Source organism: Cyanistes caeruleus, chromosome 3 (assembly GCF_971803275.1).
Source record: "Cyanistes caeruleus chromosome 3, bCyaCae1.hap1.1, whole genome shotgun sequence".
In the NCBI taxonomy this organism is placed as follows: Eukaryota; Metazoa; Chordata; class Aves; order Passeriformes; family Paridae; genus Cyanistes; species Cyanistes caeruleus.
The window spans coordinates 16,449,549-16,468,175 of record NC_141703.1 but is presented as its reverse complement, the minus strand read 5'-3'; the positions used below and the strand labels follow the sequence as shown (position 1 = coordinate 16,468,175).

At 42.6% G+C, this 18,627-nt stretch overlaps 1 protein-coding gene and 1 long non-coding RNA gene across 4 annotated transcripts in view; both read left to right on the top strand.

Annotated features, from left to right (window-relative positions):
* The window catches only part of LOC111922936 (uncharacterized), a 31,592-nt gene extending 16,839 nt beyond the window's left edge, over positions 1 to 14,753 (top strand). Inside the window, exon 3 of the long non-coding RNA XR_015284173.1 lies at positions 12,869 to 14,753. This is a non-coding gene — a long non-coding RNA (uncharacterized LOC111922936). The remainder of the gene's footprint in view (positions 1 to 12,868) is intronic.
* The window catches only part of NHS (NHS actin remodeling regulator), a 246,541-nt gene that overhangs the window by 49,082 nt on the left and 178,832 nt on the right, over positions 1 to 18,627 (top strand). The window lies entirely within an intron of this gene.

The window sequence follows — 18,627 nt, the reverse complement described above, 5'->3', positions numbered from 1 at the left end:
TAGTCTGGGGGAGGGTTATTTTCTTATTTCATTTTTAGTTGTTTGGGTTTTTTCCCCCTGTGTCAGTTGCTGTCATTTTGGTCTGTGTTTTCGAACATCCTTTTAGTGTTCCCAGTTGTTAGCCAGTGTCACTGAACCAGGACTGCAGCAGTCTTGCTCCATTAGCTATTACTGTTTGCTGAGAAGTTAATGTAAATGAGGGCAGTCAGGAGGAGAAAAGCAAGGGGAATTTAACCGCTCCTCCTGTTAAAGCTCTGCCTGACACTACATATTTTATTGTATGTCCGGCATAAAGGGAGATTGATAATATAAGATGAAAGGTCTGTGTGATCTCATGGCTGGTAATAATGACTGAGGGACCACTTATTTCTTCCCCTCGTTCTCCCAGTTTCAATCCCATTGTGAATGTTCTTTACTTCAGTGCATTGTTTAAAGACCACAGGTCTGGGCTTCTTTACAAGGCTTTTTTGTGGTGCAGTTTGGTCTGATTGAAACCACATTTTTATATGTGTCAAAACCAGTTCAGCACTTGAAAAGAAATCAGAGTATCGATTGGATCATATTTCTTAAGTGGATGTCACTGGCTAATTCCTTTGTTATACCATTTAGCTACACAGTATTAAGTAAGTGGTTACTATTAGGCAGTTACATATGGGTCCCATTAATTCACACATTCTGGCTGCTTTTTGACTAATATCTTGTCAAATAGGTTAGGATTTCAAAATATCTGTCACCAAACTGCAGGGACCCTTCATTTCCCAAGCAAAAGCTAGTCCTCTTAGGGGACCACAGGTTAGCATAGTATTGACATCTGGAGGACTTCTGTTTCTTTGAAAATGGCTTCAGAACAAAGCAACCTTAGTGGTTTGGCTTTGGTCCCCCCCCAGTAGGCTTTCTGCAGTTTAAGAAAATGGGTATATATGGTTTGCAAAAAGAGTTGTGGATGATACCTGCATGTCCTGTCATCTTCCAGCACTCATCTCCAGGAGTGAAATGCTGACCTTCTTGCCAAACTTTCTTCCACTCCTTCTACATCAGGCTCCTTGTCTTTTTGTCAGTCCAAATGAACATCATTTCACCTTTGATGGGTATTGGATTGATCACTGCTGTCATGGCCTGTGATGACCCTTTGTTTTCATTGTTCTTCCTCCCAACAAGCTCTGGGGCCATTTGAAAGACCTTGCGCTCCTTTTTGGAGTCAGGTTTATAGAGTGGGGAGAAAAAGAGGAGATGCTCTGAGACTTCAGAACAGAAGGGTGCAGTGAAGTTTGAGGGGTCTGCTCTGCTGTTTTAGCCCGTATTTTCTCATGGGCTGTTCTCACCTAGTTCCTCCAGAGGCCTCTGTTCCTGCAGCTCTTTCTGCTGGAAGGACAACGCTTCTTTGGAGAGTCGGTAGCTCTGCCAGAGTGAGGAGCAGCTGAAGTGTGGCTGTCTCACAGCCCTGGCACCTGGCCCCTCTGCAGGGGTAGAGAGGAGCATGAGCACTTCCTCTGGGCTTATGCTGCTGCCAAAACCCCAGTGGCAGCAAAAGGAGGATCTTGCAGCCTCTTGGCAGAGAACAAGAGGAGACATCCCAAGTGGATTAGAGGAATGAAATTACACTGGCTCAGAGCAGAGTGGTAACTGAAGGACTAGATAGGTAGGCACATTTTACCAAAAGGAGTCTGAGCTGTAGAAAAAGTTAGGAGCCTCTGACCTAAAATGTAACATGATTTTCTTAAGCCCTTTCACAGGAGCTTCCATAAAGTCCTGCTTTTTCTGTTGGTTGTTGTGAACTTGTTCAATCTGTAAAAACAAAAAAATGCCTTCACCCACCACAACCCTAAATATAGTCTTTCTGTAATTGTTCCACCTCCCAGACGTTGCAACCATCTCCAGGGAGGAGCACTGTCTTCTTTGGCATCTGTAAAGTGAGTAGCATATGACATGTATGGCCCTAAAAACTGTAGGGAGAGTATACTCCTCATGCTCTGACCTCTCTGATTTACTCTGGCATTTGTTCCCTTTTGATATGTTCCTGGGGCTGAGGTTTGAGTGTGCCTTGTGGAGCCAGGATGCAGTTCATTTTCCCCTGTTGGCTGGCACTGTAAAGTGGGCAAAGCTGCACTCCCTTTGCTTCCTGCCGAGCTCTTCAGAAGGGAGCTTTTCTTTTCCCTCTCTTTGTGTATTTTTGGTAAGCATGCCGTGTTGCAACAGAATAAGCCAATGAAAGTCAAAACTTCCTCTTTTCCAGTCTGTAAACATTTCCTGGAACAATATGCTCAGCTTTGAAATCCTTTCCAGAGAGTATCTTAAGACCTCCCTCTCTCTTTCTATGAGTCACTTGATCAGAGCAGCATTCCCTTTACTTCTGTTCAAGCCACTTCCAGGCAACCTTGTTAAAGCAATGAGGATTTAGTATATGGGAAACCACTGCCAGGTTAGCCATTCCCTCAGGACATGCAGCTGTTTACCATCTGCTGGAGCTTCTTGGGAGTCTTTGGGCTCTGGTCCCAGGCTGCAGACTCTCAGAGAAGGAAATTTTTCTTGGACACTGTATGTTATTCAGAAGGATAAAGTTCATGGGCACAGTACAGTAGGTTGCACACTTTTTATTGTGTTACTCCATCTAAAAAAAAAAAGTTAGCCATTTGCTCATTCTGCCCTGCCAGTAACCATTTACATATTAGACCTTCCTTCATTGTGTAGAGGACGTGAAAACTGAAGGGGAATTTAAATAATTAGAAGGAAATAAGCTGTCATTTAAGCTTGTTTTTCAAGCTGTCTACTCTTACTTGTTAGGATTGCTGAGGGGTTAGCCCTGAAATGGGGCTGTGCCAATAGCAAGCACCACAGGTGAACAGTGTGAGCTGGAAGTTACAAACTGGGGAAACTGGAGCTTGGCAGCACAGCTGTGTTGGGGAGAGCCACAAATGGCTGTGGCTGTGCCCATGGTGCATGCAGGAGGTGCAGTGAGGGTGGCCAGACCACTGGCTCCAAGGCCATTGGAAACATCGTGCTGCTGCTCCCAGATAGCTGTACTTGTTCACTGAGGCTGGTGGGGAGGGTCAAACTCCCTGAGCCCTGTGAGTCCTGAGCAAACACAGAACACAGGGACAGGGCTAACCTGGAGCTCTGTCTGGGCAAGAGAAAGCCTGTGGCCGTGGTGCTCATTTAGGTTAGATTATGATTAATATCATTGTGTAGACCAGAAGTAACTTTCTGTTGTTGTTAGGCATACATGCTGACTCCCCAGCTGTAATTAAGGGCGATGTTTACTGTAAAGGAAATTGGATTGAGTTTAACTTTCCAGATCTAAGGAGGTGTTGGGTAGAAAAAGAACTAAAGCACCCCTGAAGCCTTACACTTACACCTTTCAGAGAAGAGGAGTGCTTGTCATTTAACGGCAGCCTTGTGAAATTGCCCATGTCCATGTTGTAGTGTTTTGTTCATGAAGTTTCACTTTGCATATTTCTTCTTACATCACTTGAAGAGAAGGGATATTCCCTTTTTTTTTTTCTTTCCCTCCTCCTTCTCCTCATGGTCATTCCAACCTGACACACTGCTGCAGAGAGAGAGGGGTGCTGGTAGGATGTGCCTGTGTGGGGACTGTGCATCTCTGGAATTTATTTCCCTGATTTGGTCTGAGCCCAGATCTGTGGGTACTGTGTAGAAGGTATTAAGAGAGCTGCATTTGTGCTTCCCAGAACAATTAAGGGAAAGGATCTCATTTTTTTACCAAGGTGTTTGGCTGAAAGATTTTCTTTCTAATGATGATTTGAAGGCTCATGGGGTTTGGTACTATGATTAATTACGCATTAAGATGCCTAGAGCCTCCAAGAAGCATGCAATTATTATTTATTAAAATCAGAATACCAGTAAATATAATGAAGTGGAGCTTTAAATAACATGGGGAAAAAAAAGTGGAGGACATTTTCTGCTGAACACATGCAGTTCTGCACTGGGTTGAGACTGCATGGAAGAGTGAAACTTGAAAGGGAGCTTTCCCAAGAGACTCAAGACGCTGAAGATCAAGACACAGAAAGAAGGAAAGAGAGGCAGTGAGAAGAGGTCTTCCTGTGGCTCATGCAGAGCAGAAGTCTGATGTTAGAAGCCCCTATGGAGAAAGTTCTCTCTAGGCCATGCTAGTCTTAGTGAACATCCTTTCCTTTTCTTCTTTCTGCCCCAGTATAGCCAAGCACCTCCAACGCTCAGCAACTTGCACAGCTCTGGGGTGCTCCCAGACGTGTTTCAAAGCCTGACAGGTGGAAAAGCACAATTAAAAGAAAGCTGTTTTGTGTTATTCTGAGGAGCTTTACTATGAACTTCAGCCTTGAAAGTTAAAAAAAAGCCAACAGCTCATCTCCTGTTTCTTTTTATCCATACTCAAATAACTGAAATTTCCATACTTCCATAACTGAAATCACTCCCTCATTTTCACAGAAATAATGTAAGGGGTGTGACTGAATAGCAGCTCTGAGAAAGTAATAGCACTTTATTCTGCTTGATGATCCATCTGATATGGACTTTGCCCTGTACAAGTGTGGCTGTTCCAAGAGCTGTTGAGTCTGGGAAGGGTTGAATGTAAAAACAAATACTTGAGTGCAGGAGAGGCAGCCTGGTTGTTGTAAATGGCTTTTCCTGCCAAAAAGCTGGTAATAGCATGTTGTCCAGGCATCTTTTCTTTCCTAATTGGAACCACAGGATTTTGATTACAAACCTTAAGAATAACAGTACCTCCTCTAATTTAAGCTCCCTTTCTAACTTCCATGGTGTGAATTCTTGCTGGCGTGTTTACCAGTGCAGGCTGTCTGTATTTGTTCCCCTTTCCATCCCTGGGTTCCCTTGTTTTACACTTCAGACTTTAATGCCCTTTCATCATCACAGTTATTCTGAGCACCTGAGTTTTGCATGAAGTGACATTTAGTGAGACTGAGGTTGATGTCAGTTGTGCAACTTTTTACAAAGATGTAATCCAGTGAAAAGAGAAATTAGTAAGTAACTAGGTTAGAATTGCTGCTCTTTGGCCTTGGATAGCATATTGAGTTATGTATTAAGGGGGTACTTTTGAAGTACTTTTTTATAATTTTTTTTTCTTTTTTTAGTTTTCAAAAGCTGATAGTGTCAATGTAATTACAGATGCACCAATTTTGTGATATTTTAGTGCTTTTGACCAGGTAAAGGAGGTGTGCCTTAGGCTGGTCCTAGATCTCTAGACAAAAATGGCTTTAAAAGGCTGGAGTTTTGAAGTCCCCATTGAATTTTACACCCCAAAGATCACTGAGAAATATGTGAAGTACCCTGGATTTTCAGATAGCCTGTCCCAAGACACAGTGGACTTAGGGAAAGTTCTTCATCATTTTATATTCAGATGTGTTGGTTGGGCATATTCTGATACAAAACTTTTTCCATTAGACAATGCCAACTTGACACTGGACAAGTCTGTGACTCTGAGCTAGTGACAATGCAATTCTGTCAGGCACCAGCCAGCTTCTCGAGAAAACTTTCTCTGCATTGTCTCTGCTGTGTCCCCACCCAGCCAGCAGTCACAAGGGAGCCAGGAGGAGGGAAGTCTCAGGTCTGTGTCCCTGGTAGGCTGGTATTGCAGCACCTGAGCTGTGGCTATGATGAGACAAGTGGTTGGATGCTCTGAAATAAGCCTAACTTTTCTAAAGCTCTACACATCCCATATCCTTGAGCATTCCTGCCCCTGCTTTCCAGGGCTCAGAGACCTATAGGAAGATTTTTCAAGAAGTGTTGGCATGAAATGCAGGTGTTGCATGCCATGCCAAGCATTGACTCTACCAACCTGCTCTTGTGGCTGTGGTGAGTTATTTAATTTGGACCTACAAATCTCCATCAGTATGTTTGCAGTAGGTTCAACAAAAACATTTTCAAACAGATTAAAATCAATGGTCCTTTCTTCACCTGTGGGCTGTGCAGCACCAGTGTGTGCCACACTTGCCCCCTCTCCTTACAAGTGCTGTTAAAATACTTCAGCAGTATATCCACTTAGCAGTACCAGTCTCTAGTCCCCAAGTGTCTTGTGTGGCAGCACATATGGAATTAATTCCATCTACAATAGCAATGATTAACACACACCTCCCTCCACAGACCCACTCCACAGAAAAGAGCTGGCATGGCTAAGACACTGCCTGTTACAGACAGAATAGAGACTTCTGCCTGCCACTGGCCTGGCTTTTAGCCTGCCCAATTAATTTTCCTAGGCTGTTTCATATAAGAAAGTGATGCTTTGAGGTGGTAAATTTTAAATGGGAAAATGGGAAGATCAGTGAAAATGCTTGTGAGGGTCTCTGTGCTTTCGCACTGCTTTTTGGAAACCTGTGGTACCCTGAGTTTGAGACGTCAAAGCCACTTGTACTTAACTGAACCAAAACTTAGTTAACTAGTTGTACTTCAGTTTCTCAATGAAGAGGGACCCACCAGTCAGATTTGTGCTCAAGTCATCCATCCATGTTAACTTGAGGTGATCTCTGCTCCTCTGCCTTCATTTCTTTAATCATGTATGTTTGGCAGCACAGCCAAAAGAGGAATGTCGCTACCTTAGTTAAACCAAAGGAAAGGAATGAAGTCTCCTTTTGCTTCTCCTGAGGCTTCCATGGGAGTATCTAAATGGTACCAATTGACAGCTTTGAAATACTGGCAACAGCAGCTGAGAGAGGTGGCATGCCAATGTGGGACCTGATACCACCACCTTTTCTGCTGTCAGAGCTAAAAAATCTCATTTTTAACACTTTGGAACAAATAATGCGCTTTAATAGCCATTAATTTGTAGCTGACACCTTCTCTCAGTGCCTCTGACAGCCTGCATATTTCCTTTGTAGTGTCATGCTGCTTCTGTTTAGAAGCTAATAATACAATTTTCATAGTTATTACACAGACTGTTTGGCTCTGAGGTTTCCTAGGAGTCTAAGCAGTGCCAGAAATTCTTAGTGGAAGCTTTGGCAAGCCTTAAGTGAATGACAGTCATTGGTTGCTGTGCTGATGAGGGTTGGGATAGGGAAGTGGCCAAGATACCTACAGAAACTTCAGTTAAATATTGAAATCTGATGTTTCATGTTATCATAACTTATGAGCTTTTTTCTACTGGTAACCATTCCCCTTGCCAGAGGTATGGGAAGGAGGACTATTTGGATAGTGCTTGGCCACTGTTATGTTTTGTGATATCTCTTGTCTGACTGACATGGGAGTTCCACATAAATTTGAGATTGTTTTGAGTCTCAAGAGTAATAAAACCACAGTGCAGATGCAAGGACAGAAAATATGTTCTGTTAAATTTTGCATCCTTGGCTGATGCCCATCAAGTATGGGAGAACTTTGATGCCAGTATTGCTCGTGTTCAGGTTGAGAGACTTACACCTTCTTCCCCTTCAGCTGCTACTGGAAACCACATGAGTAAAGTTGCAGAGGCACACACTTAGAGGTTAGGAAATGCCCTTTTGGTTTTGCACTACAGTAAGCTTTAATTATCAGAATAGTAGCTATTATGGCATACAAAATTTCAGTCAGAAGTTTGAACTGAAAGCCTTAATAAGCAGCTGAAAATCTACACTGTGAAGGGGGGGTTGCTTTCTACCTCTAATTGCATGTTATTGGATCCCATATGCCATATCAAATCTTACCATATCTTTGGCTCCCTTTCCACACACTAATTAACATAAATGCTCTAAATGCACCCACTCCTGCTTGCTTTGTCTTTTGGTAAATTCTGGGGGCAGTTGGGTAGCTTGGATTGTGGCAGTGTGTCACCATTGGAGGGAAAGAGTAATTTTTTTATATAGTTTTAACATCTCTGAGGCTGTAGATGTCAGCAAAAGGGGGTTATTTCTGATGAAGCTGTAACAGGTTACTCACATTGCCTGGCAGGTGACAGCTTACTTCACTACTGAATTACACACGCAAATTCAACTCCTGTTCTGGCTAGAAGTTTTGATCATGAGTGTCCCAGCTTTCTTTAAAAGGAAAAAAAAAAGTCAGCATGATAGTCCAAACCTGGCTGCAAATTCAAACTAGTGAAAAGCAGGTGAGAGAGCAGCTGAGAGATTTATCCATGGATTTGTACAAATAGATATGTCTGATGTTTGCAGTATAAAGAGCATGAGGATGTGCCGTAGGGTACAAAAAAATCCACTTGTCCTTGAGGCTGCCTTAAGGAACTGTCTGCAGTAATTGTCCACCACTTTTACAGGTTTCAAAACTTGCAGTCTGAGAAGTTTCTAAGCCTTGTGGGACCTGCAGAAAATGGAGTGAACGTGAGCGGGTCCCGCGCTGCGGCAGAGCGGCCGCTGACGAGCGCCTTGGCAGTTTTCACTGCTGCTATTTCAGATTCTGTGGGTGGCAGGGAAACAAGCAGGAATTAGGTCAATTTAGCTCTTGCTGCTGCTTGGGAAAGGGAAGAGCAGCTGCTGAGGCAACCGCAGGACTTATTCCCTGTAGAAGAGCAGACAAAAATTGAAACTGGGGGAGGGGATAGGACACTGAGCTGCGATGTGAGGAGGAGGGAGATCAGGTGCTGGAGTTGCCTAGACCAGGAGTGAGCATTGCCTCAGGTGCATGGGACATGCATGGGCTGCATAGGTGTGTAAATAGCCCTGAGGATGTAGTAACAACATTGTCCTGCATCCTGGAAAGGGAAAAAAAGAGATGTGTTTAGTCTGTGACTGCCCTGAAAATGTTTCCTCTTCCCTTACTTGTCCTCTGTTAGCAGTGTTGAGGCAGGGCTAAAATCTGTATTTATGGAAAGACATGTAGTTTGCGACTGGTAGGATCCTTGGTAACTGAGAAGACAGAAAGGAGCTGGATTTCTAGCTAGAGCATTTGCAAAGCTACCTGCAGGACATGTGCTCTGCTGGGCATTACAGGGATGCTGCAATGCTTATTGGCAGGGCTGTGGCCCTTTGGGAAGGAGCAGGTACCCAGAATAATACACTGCATGGAGGCAAACAGGCTGCAGTTGTTTTCAGTTTAGGGTGACTTAATGCTTTGTTTTCCCCCCCTTATCCACCCAGATGAGTTCCTTGGTCTGGGCTCAGCAAGCCCACAGAACCAGCTCTATCAGCAGGACTGGAAGGGCACTGCAGCAGATGTGAGCAGGCAATGGGCAAGGAGGAAAGACTGTGGCAACACAGGGCAGCATATGGGGCTGCCCTGCTCTCCTCTGAAACCACAGCCTAAGAGGGAAAGATTGCCTATGATAAATATAAGATTTCTCTCACTTGTCCACTTCAGAAACAGCACCTGAGAAGAGATCTTGTCTGTAGCGTTGCAAAAGAGTAAACCCTTATGTTCTTCTGCTGTCCCCCAGGTATCTGCCAAGGGCGCAGTCAAGCATCCACCCCAAATATATAATAATAAAATACAGCCCCAAATGCAGGCTGCAGTGATTTTTTCTAATAGCAGTAGCCCAAAAAAAAAAAAAGAAAGAAGTCTTGCTTTTCTGTTTTATAATCCACTGACTTTCAGGCATAATAAACTGGTAAAAAAAACACCACTCACAGAAAGTCTGGGTTTACAGAAGGTGAAAATCTGTCACCAAAAATGGTAATGTTGTTTTAATTATGCCAGGGTTTGAAAGAGGCTTGCAATCAGGCTTTCTGCTCTGCACTCCAGGGCCTGATGGGTGCCAGAGTTATTGTCTCTTTACGTTTCACCCGGTCCCACCAGCTGCCAGGCCGCAATAAAGTTATGTCTGAGTCACTGGTTCCCAAAAGAACAACAAGTAGGTTGTGTGTAGCTGAATAGGACGATGCTGGTCCTCCACTGATCCTGCCAGCTCAGGTCTGGCCTCGGGCCATAACTGCACGATAAATCAAAACGAATGCTGTCGGCTGTTTAAGCGAGCTGGTTGGCTGGGGGTAGAAGAGGAGAACAAGGCATGCAGCCGAAAAGGGGACTGGGATGCCAACAGAAGAACCACTGGCCCTGTTTCAGCTTTTCAGCAAACAGAACGGATCACTGGAAAGACACAATGGACCTTGTTTGCAGTTGGGAGAGGGGGGATGGATGCCTTTTTCGGGTACCATGCCAGGCAGAATAGTTGCTGCTGACGTGGGTCACTGGTCTTTGTGTGCTTTGGTCCTATTGACACCATTAGTTTAGTGACACTGTGAGTCACTAAATTTGTTGTGCAAATATGGAGAAGTAGGATGCTTTTGAGTTTTTTGGTTGGTTTGGTTTTTGGTTTTGCCCTTTCTGTTTGCTTAGACCAGTAAAACAAACTTCAGGTGTTACGTAGGACGATCTGGCATATACCTAGCCAGTGGGGCAGATATACAAGGTGAGCCTGGTTGAGGTCTGCTCCCCACTATGGGATCACTCTCCAGGCTGGATTAGTTCCTGTGAGGGAAGACAGCTTGTGTCTGTAGCTGTTTTCCAAAGGCTGCTGGTGGTGAGCATGGCAAGTCACTGCTCAGGTGCATGGCAGCTCCAGGTGACTCTGTAATATGCAATGAGGGGATTCCTGTTGTCTGGTTGCATATCTTGGCATCTCACAGTGCTGTTGTGATGGCTTTTGCTGCCTCCAAGGAGTGGTCTGGGCTCCACTCTTCCAGGTGAACCAAATAATGTCCAGTTTTGCAGATTGCTGAGTTTTCTGCCTTCTTAGTTTTCTTTCCACACAGGAAGCATGCTCAGGGCTTAAGCATGTAATTCCTCATTTTTCATTCTTAATACTGGCCTGTTTGTTTGCTGATGCCACCTAAGCTGTGTGTGCATTGAAGTAGAATAGGGAGGAGTCTCCTGACATGATGCTGTATCTTTTTCCCATAGCCCAGATTTGGTTGCACAGTCCAAACACAAGTGCTATCTCCAGACGTGACATGGCTGCTTTCTTCCAGCTTGCTTTTCTATCAGAGTGCATTCAAATATAATGCAATGATTTGTGGCAAATGTCTGCAGAATATTATTTTATAGTCAAGTGAGTCAAAGTCTGAAATAACAGACAAATATCTGATGGAATATTTAAGTACGAAAAAACAGTGCCAGAATTTACATAAAATATTTGCTACAAATAAATTATAATCTGATTTCTAGCTTGTAGCTATGCTTTGAATTTGGCAAAGCAAAGGTATTTTGGTTTTGCTGACAAAAGCTATAGAGTTCAGTCCTGGCTGATTATTTGTAATGGTTGACCTAGGTTATGGGAACTAGTTCATTAGCTGAGAGTGATAAAGGAGGTAAAAGATAAAGGTCATGATATCAGTAGGATTAGTTGGGTGAATTAAAGGACATGTGGAAACACAGCTAATCAGGATAAGGGCCACACAAATGATACCTTCTACTAACAGCCTTCAGCACTCTGATGCCTTGAAATATAGCTCCTGCACAAAACAAGCAGGAGAAGGAAAGATGCCATGTACAACAAGCCACAGTGCTGAGCACCAAAGATCAAAGAGGTAGACAGCTAAGTGTTCTGGCGTTTCAACTGCCAGGTAATTTTGAAAATTCTTCACTGCAAGGAACATCTTCATATCCCCTGAATTGGATTCCTCACTATTTTTCCTGAAAGCAGTGTCTTTCTCTTACTGCCAGCAGTTATTAACTCCCATCAAGTGTAACTGGATATACAGGAAAAGTAAAGGTCCTGCTGCAGTAGTGTCAAACTTAATTTATATAGTGCAAAACTGGAACATCTTTTATATAATAACTGACAGGCTTACCAGCTCAAATGGACTGGTTTGCTCCAGCAGTGCCACCAGGCAGAGACAGCCCTTTTGGAAAGCACCATAATGCAGTGCTGAAAAGAATATGGGTGGTGGTGAGAGGACAGCAGAGTAACTGGAGAGGTGTGGGCCAGGCAGCCCATCCTATCTCCCTGCTCCTGCAATCCTCCCTCAATAAATCTGCTTTATCGCTTTGGCATTTGCTGTTGGGGTGAGGAGCTGGAGCCTGACTGACAGAAGCACTTTTGGCACACCATTTAGAAAGTCTTGTGAAGTGCCAAGAGAAACATGAGTGATGTAGCATGTTCACATTTTTAATTTGTCTGTGTTTGAGTGGTGTATCCGGGGTGTGTCGGTTTGGGGCTTAGACAGGCTTTTCCTGGGAAAATAGCTTACACAGACTCTACATAAAGGTGCTGTATAGACAGACACACAGAATGGAGCACAGGGAGACATCACCACATATCAGAGCCCTGTGTAAGTTATTTATTTGTAATTAAAAAGCAAAACAAAATGAGATTTGTTTTTCTTGTTCTGGCTGCCATCAGTCTCTCTTCATTTACTGTGGGATAATGGTGAGATGTTCAAAGCCATATGGAAGCTCTGGGAAACAGGCGGTGGCACTCTGGAAAAAGTTGCTTCTCAGGTGTAAGTAATGTCAAAGTAAGGAGAAATTACAACAAACTCCCATGCACAAATAAATGTGTTAAAAGCAGATTTGGTGTAGATAAGTTGGTAATGATCTTGCAGTAATGCACTCTTAATTAGTACTGTTAGTAAAAAAGGGTTACAAAAGGGTTACATGACTAGAGTCTGGTTTGAAACAGGTCTTTGCATCACCAGAAGTAAATAATCTCTGAATCTTAAATTCAGGGAAAATTTTTCAGTTGGAAAGGCTCTCTGGAGGTCATCTGGTCAATCCTCACAGAGGTTCACAGCAGGGCTGATTTCAAAGTACTCAGCTTAATAATTCAAAATGTTAACATAAAAAGCAGCAGTGAAAACGATTTCCAGAGCATGCAATTTGAAGAGACTACAACATCACCAAACTGCAGTGGCAATTGCATTGAAGCAATGTTAGGATCTAAAGGGAATCGGTGCCCTGCCAGTCATATTTTCTTCTGTATGAGGTATCCATGTGAAGTGCTCATACTGGGCTTATACTTCCCACAGAGCTGAATCTTTCCCTTTCAAAAATCTGTGCACAGACTCTCAGAAGCACCGTTGTTGCTCACATGGTGGGAACTCCCTGCAGGAGCTTTTCTTCCCAAGAAGCTGTCTAGACCCCAGCACCTCCCAACTGCTGAGCCAGCCCCATTCCAGGTATGAGCTGGTGCAGTTCCACCGACTTCTGTGGAACTGCTGTGGCATGAAATGAGGATGAATCAGGCCTATAGTCTTTCTTCTGAACTATGAATGTCAGTGCTAGCCTGGAGAAATACAATTTTCAGGCTGATGTGGTTTGACACCAAATTCTACAGCAGAGACAGTGGACAGCCCAATGACTGAGTTGCCTCCCGCGGGACAGCGATGAGTGATGGGCAGGAGCTTCTTTTATAGACAGAGGCATTCTCTGTTCAGGCTCAGTAACATCCAGACCTGATTGATCTTCATAAAGAGCTGCAGTTTGGGCCTTGTGCCACGGAAATCTCTCCCTTTTCTCTCTGCATTACTCATCTTCCTGAGGGCCCTTTGCTCTCAGATTTGCTGCTGTTTCTGGAAAGCATCCTGTCGTAGAGCCTGCGGAGAGCACGCGCCTTCCATCACACAGTGAAAAAGGCTGGTCACAGATTCTTCTTGTCAAGTCCAAAAGCAAATCAGATTGAAAATGGAGAATAACACTACCTTTGCTAAATACTTCTAGCATTTTACTCTGAGAAGGAAAAGTGATATTCTAATGTGACAAATAGCTCTGTTCTCCCTGCTGACAGGTTTGGGGTCATAGCCCTTCAGGCACCTCAGAGTAGCACTGTTCATTTCCATCTTGTGCTCAAGGAGGAGGTTGAGGCCATCTAAAATGTTCTCTGTTGTTATCTTGTGCACTAATAGGTGCTGTCAGCTATAATGAGGGCAGTGGAGACTCTCTGGTCATCATTTGAGTCTTCACTTTAGAAAAATGTTGCCAGGAGAGGGCATTTTCATGTTTCTTGTTTTCCACTCTCCAAACTCAAGATTGCCAAAGCACATTTTGTCTCATAGGAGGGAAAAAAAAAAAATTAAAATTTTATTTGACCTTTCTTCTGAGTATATCCTGTGTAACTTGTTTGTGGCACAGAGAATTGACACACAGTCCTGGAAGGTCAAGTAAGACTGTCATCTTGTTTCTCCTTAGCCTTCAAGTCATAATTTTCAGCTACTAATGGCTATGATTTGTTATGTATAAGCTGTAATAACACACTGCTCAAGTTAATGAAGTCCTACTTCCAGAACTCTAGGCTAACCATAACTTAACTCTTAAGAGCTCTGCTTTAGGGTTTAACTGTTTGGTTATGCTTCAGGTGATTAAAGAAAGGAACATCATAATAATAAAAATTAAAACCACCAAGTATTACAAAATGAAATTTCATTATGGTTTCTGTAATACTCAGTAAACATTTGTTGAAAAAGCTCACAATTCAAGCCTTTTTCAACACAAGTAACAAACAAATTATAGCAATTTTCAAAAGCATCATGAAACAACAATTGTGAGACCATCTGAGGCTAAACAACCCCTATTGAGATGCAGTGGTAGCAATAGCAAGACAGGCAGAAAATCTATAAAGATAATTAAGAAATTATCCATTTGAGAGAACTTTAAGTATCTTTTATGTTTTCATCTGTAGAAGCCAATATATGTAACTTCCTTCTCACATCTTCCCCACCTCTAATTATTTAACAACAACAGAGGAATTACTATAGTGTAAAGAGGCATCTGGGAATAAAGCATGGGGGCCCAAGCATTGGTTAACACTCTGTCTAACTGACTCTTCTTCTGGCAGTGCTAAAATTCCACTACAAAATACTAGCCCCAGGGGTAAACAAACTCAGAAAAAAGACTTTAAGAACATTTTTCAAGAATAACACTATGATGCTTACAGTGGACAAGAAAAGAAAGATAATAAGTGCCAGCAAATTCAAGATGTCCTGATTTGGTTTGCATTGTGCCTAGAACTGGTTTTACCCACTCTGTGCTTTTACTGTCTCCTGATAGTACAAAACACAGTGATTTTATTATGCAAGCATCACACAGATAAAAAGGAAAAAAAAAAAAGATGTCTCAGCTACAGCTACCTGTGAAATAGATCTTTTAATATATGTGAAAAGTAAATAAGAACTCTCCCACAAATGCCATTCTTGGCAAATTGTGTAGTGGCCCTCAGAAAATCAAGTGGTGCATGCAGTGCACATGTGTGAGAAAGCATTTTTTATTATATAGGTAATACTGTTTCAATGGAGGCCTATCTTCTTTAGAAGAAGTACCTTTAGAACAAAAATAATCCAAGGTAATAAGGCAGTTGAAGACCAGGAGTTGTCTGAGCTGCTTAGTCCAGAGCAGTTTGGGGAGTGAAGAGAAGACAGGCATTTGTGACTCTGGATTTGGGAAGAAAAAGATGGGCCAGTGCTGTGAAAGTGTCTGCTATAGTCCATCTATCTGCCACAGTGGGACCCCAACATATTCATCTTTGGAGCAGATCATTCTGTATCTGCCCTTCAGTGGAAAAAAAATGGGCTGACTGAAATGTGTCTTTAGAGGACCAATTTTATCTAATTAATTTTGCTGCTTCACGCAGCTGAATAAAAAGCAAAAGATATTTTCTTCTGAGGGAGTTGAATCTCATTGTGCTCCTTCTTCTTGTTTCTTGTTCTTCTCTTTCCCACGGTTTCCCTTCCCTCAACCATCCCAAAATCAGGTCTAGGAGCTGAAAGCAGTCAAGAGATAGAGACTATTGTCTCACTCATGTTGGTGTTAGATTCCTTACTCCCAGCACTGTGGGGAGGGCAGAGCCATGCAGAGTGATACATATTGCTGGGATTGCATAATGATCCTAAATTGCCACTCTAGTGCAAATAAAAATATGTAAATTATATCAGCCCCGATGAATGTAAAGCTGAGACAAGCAAATATGGGAGTCCCAATAAGAAGCTAGATGCCTTTTTCTAGGATAATAAAGACTTGCTAATTTGTTTCCATTTTTAGAAAGTAAGGAAGAATCACTGTAGTGATAGAACAACCACATTTTATCTTAAGTGCTTCCTTATCAAATGTAATTATGCAAAGATATATTCTTGTACAGTCTAACTTCAGCAGGCTGAAAGTTTTTTACTTATTGGTGAGAAGCCCTAAGTAAAGAAGTCATAGAATAACATGAAGGAATAAATGACTAGGGATCCTATCGGAGATTTCAGAATTCAAGTCTTTCTGCTTCTGTCAGATTCTTTGTGAGCAGCCCCCACAATGTTAAATGCATTAGATCACTTAGACAGGGAATCTCTTGCTCAAAACAGTAAACTCACTCTTGTCAATGATCTAGAAATAATGAAGGAACTTTCTGAACAATTTCCACAAAGTCTTCTTTAACCTATGCTAAAAAAGAAAGTAGAATATTACTTATGCTGGTGCACAGGTTTGATTTTTCAGGACTTTCTCTTGGTGCCTTGCTCTATGGATCATTTCAGCTGAGTGAGAAAGGGGAGAAGTATGATTATGTCATGCAGATTTCATTATAAAAGTAGTTAACTTTTTCTGCATAGTTATGGAAAATGGTGAACTCAGAGTGCTGTGAGGATTATGCTTTTCTATTAATAAATAAACTGTCCAATTTAATGCACCTAATTTTTTTTTCTCCAAAACTTTGCTGTAAATTATATGTCTGCATTATAAGAATCATGGAAAATTCCATCTTGTTTATGTATTGTGTAAAGGCTAGACTGACACTGAAGTGTGGGTAATTTTCAGAATTCTACAGTGCCAAACCTTGAGTACTGCATTTGTCACTGCAGTTCTATTTTGAGCAGGTCCTCAGGATCCCTGCTGCTGCTTTGCTCATCTCTGACTGCCCTCCCTTAGACCAGTCTGATTCACTGTATGTAGACCATTCTACTTCACTGTAGGTCTGGAAGAAGTCATTCAGACCACCTCAATGTCTTCAGGCTATGTCTGTCTGCTTCCTAATACCCCCTTGTGACAGATCCCCCAGTCTCCCTAGGAAATTCATTCAAGTAATTTCCTGCTCTTACTTGCCTATTTTATTCTTACACCTGACCTAGATGTCTTCTGCTACAACTTAATTATTCCTTAATTGCTCCCATTATTTCTTGTCCTATCCTCTCTATTCATGGAACACAGCCTCTTTCTCCTTGCTGTAATCTTTTATATACCCATGGCTTAACTCTTTGGAAGCTGCATGGAATATGCCAGTCCAATCCCTCTCATTGTTTACATTTTGGGGAGACAGAGAAGAGGGAAACTAGGGGCTTAAGACTTTTTGAAGACTTCTGACTATGTGGAAATAATTTCTTACCACTGACAGGCTCTTGACCTCAGCTCTGAGGACTAAAATTGTTTAGAGCAGATTTTTACCTTGCTTATGTTCATTTTAGACAAAAGCTATTTAGTGGTCACTAATGGGAACAAGAAAGTTTAAGATGGTGATGCCTCTTGTTCTCTGCCAGCCCAGAGAGTGAGATCATGACTGAGAAGAAGTTGCATGCCCAGTGTTAAGAAGTAACAACAGCAGCCATATCCAAATTCTGCACTAGCGACAAAATACTCTACGCTCTGTCTTGTGGTTTGTCTGGAGTTCTGCTTTCCAGAGATTTTTGTTACACTGTGGCTTTTGAAGACACAGAGTCCTGAAGTAGTGGAAGTGAGGGACCTCAAAAACCTTTGTGTGACTCCCTGCTGTGTAAACAACACCAATACAAAAATGGTGCATGGACAGGGGAGGGGGTGGGAACGTAAGGAAGGAAAGGTGGGAGTCTGAGGCTGCAAGAGATTGGGACAATTAAGCATGAACTCAGACCTGACACCCTGCCCTGATTAATTTAACAATAATTAAAGACTTTCAGCGGAGATCAGCGTTCTGCTGGTTCCCAGCCGTGCAGAGAAGGATGAGCTGTGCAACGGTAACCAGCCCCTATTCATCACAGGCAACACACAGCAATTACCAGTGCTGCCTATTAACTGAAGCAGAATTTTGCATTAATTGATTTACTGGGACCTTTTATTCCCTTTCTCTTTTGTTTCCTCCTTTTGTCCCTTATGTTTTTGTTTAAAGGGCTGGTTCATTTGGCCACATCACACAGCAGTGCTTGGCCACGGGGGATGTGTCCTTGGGTTATGGGGTGGAGCTGCCTGGATTTGAGACACTGCCCTCTGCAACTGTCCCATCATTCTGAGTCTGTTTCCAAGGATGCTGCCTGCGAGACAATCTTTCTTCTGAAATCTACTGTAGTAAATGAAGTGCATTAGACATCCTCTCCTTCCACCTCCCTTCCCCACACCTCTTCTTGCACTCCTCTGTTTTCAGTAGTGATACCATTTGCTTCTCATTTCACGCTGAATATGAGAGAGAAATCTCATTATTTCTGACTTATGTATTCACATGTTTCTCTCTACAACATGTCATGCCAGTTGCCAGCTTGTTACAACATCAGAAGAAGAATTCAAAGTGCTGATTTATCTGCTATTGGAAATGTCTCTAGGGATGAAAGCAGATATGGTAAGGAGGGGGAAAGGGAGAGGAAACAGGGAAAACAGCACAGTGCTGCAGCTTTCCAGAACAAAAATCTAGCCTTATCTTAGTTTTCTTGCTTATTTGCTCCTGTTCTGCTAGGTGGACAGGCAGAATGATCAATGGATGTGAAATAACCAAAGAAGTAATGGGCAGGAAGGTTGTGGTTTTTTTTTTTTTTTTCATCTGCAGAGGAAAACTGTGGGAGAAGGATGCTACGAAGTCTGGCTGGTAGCTGTTGAACAAAAAGAAGA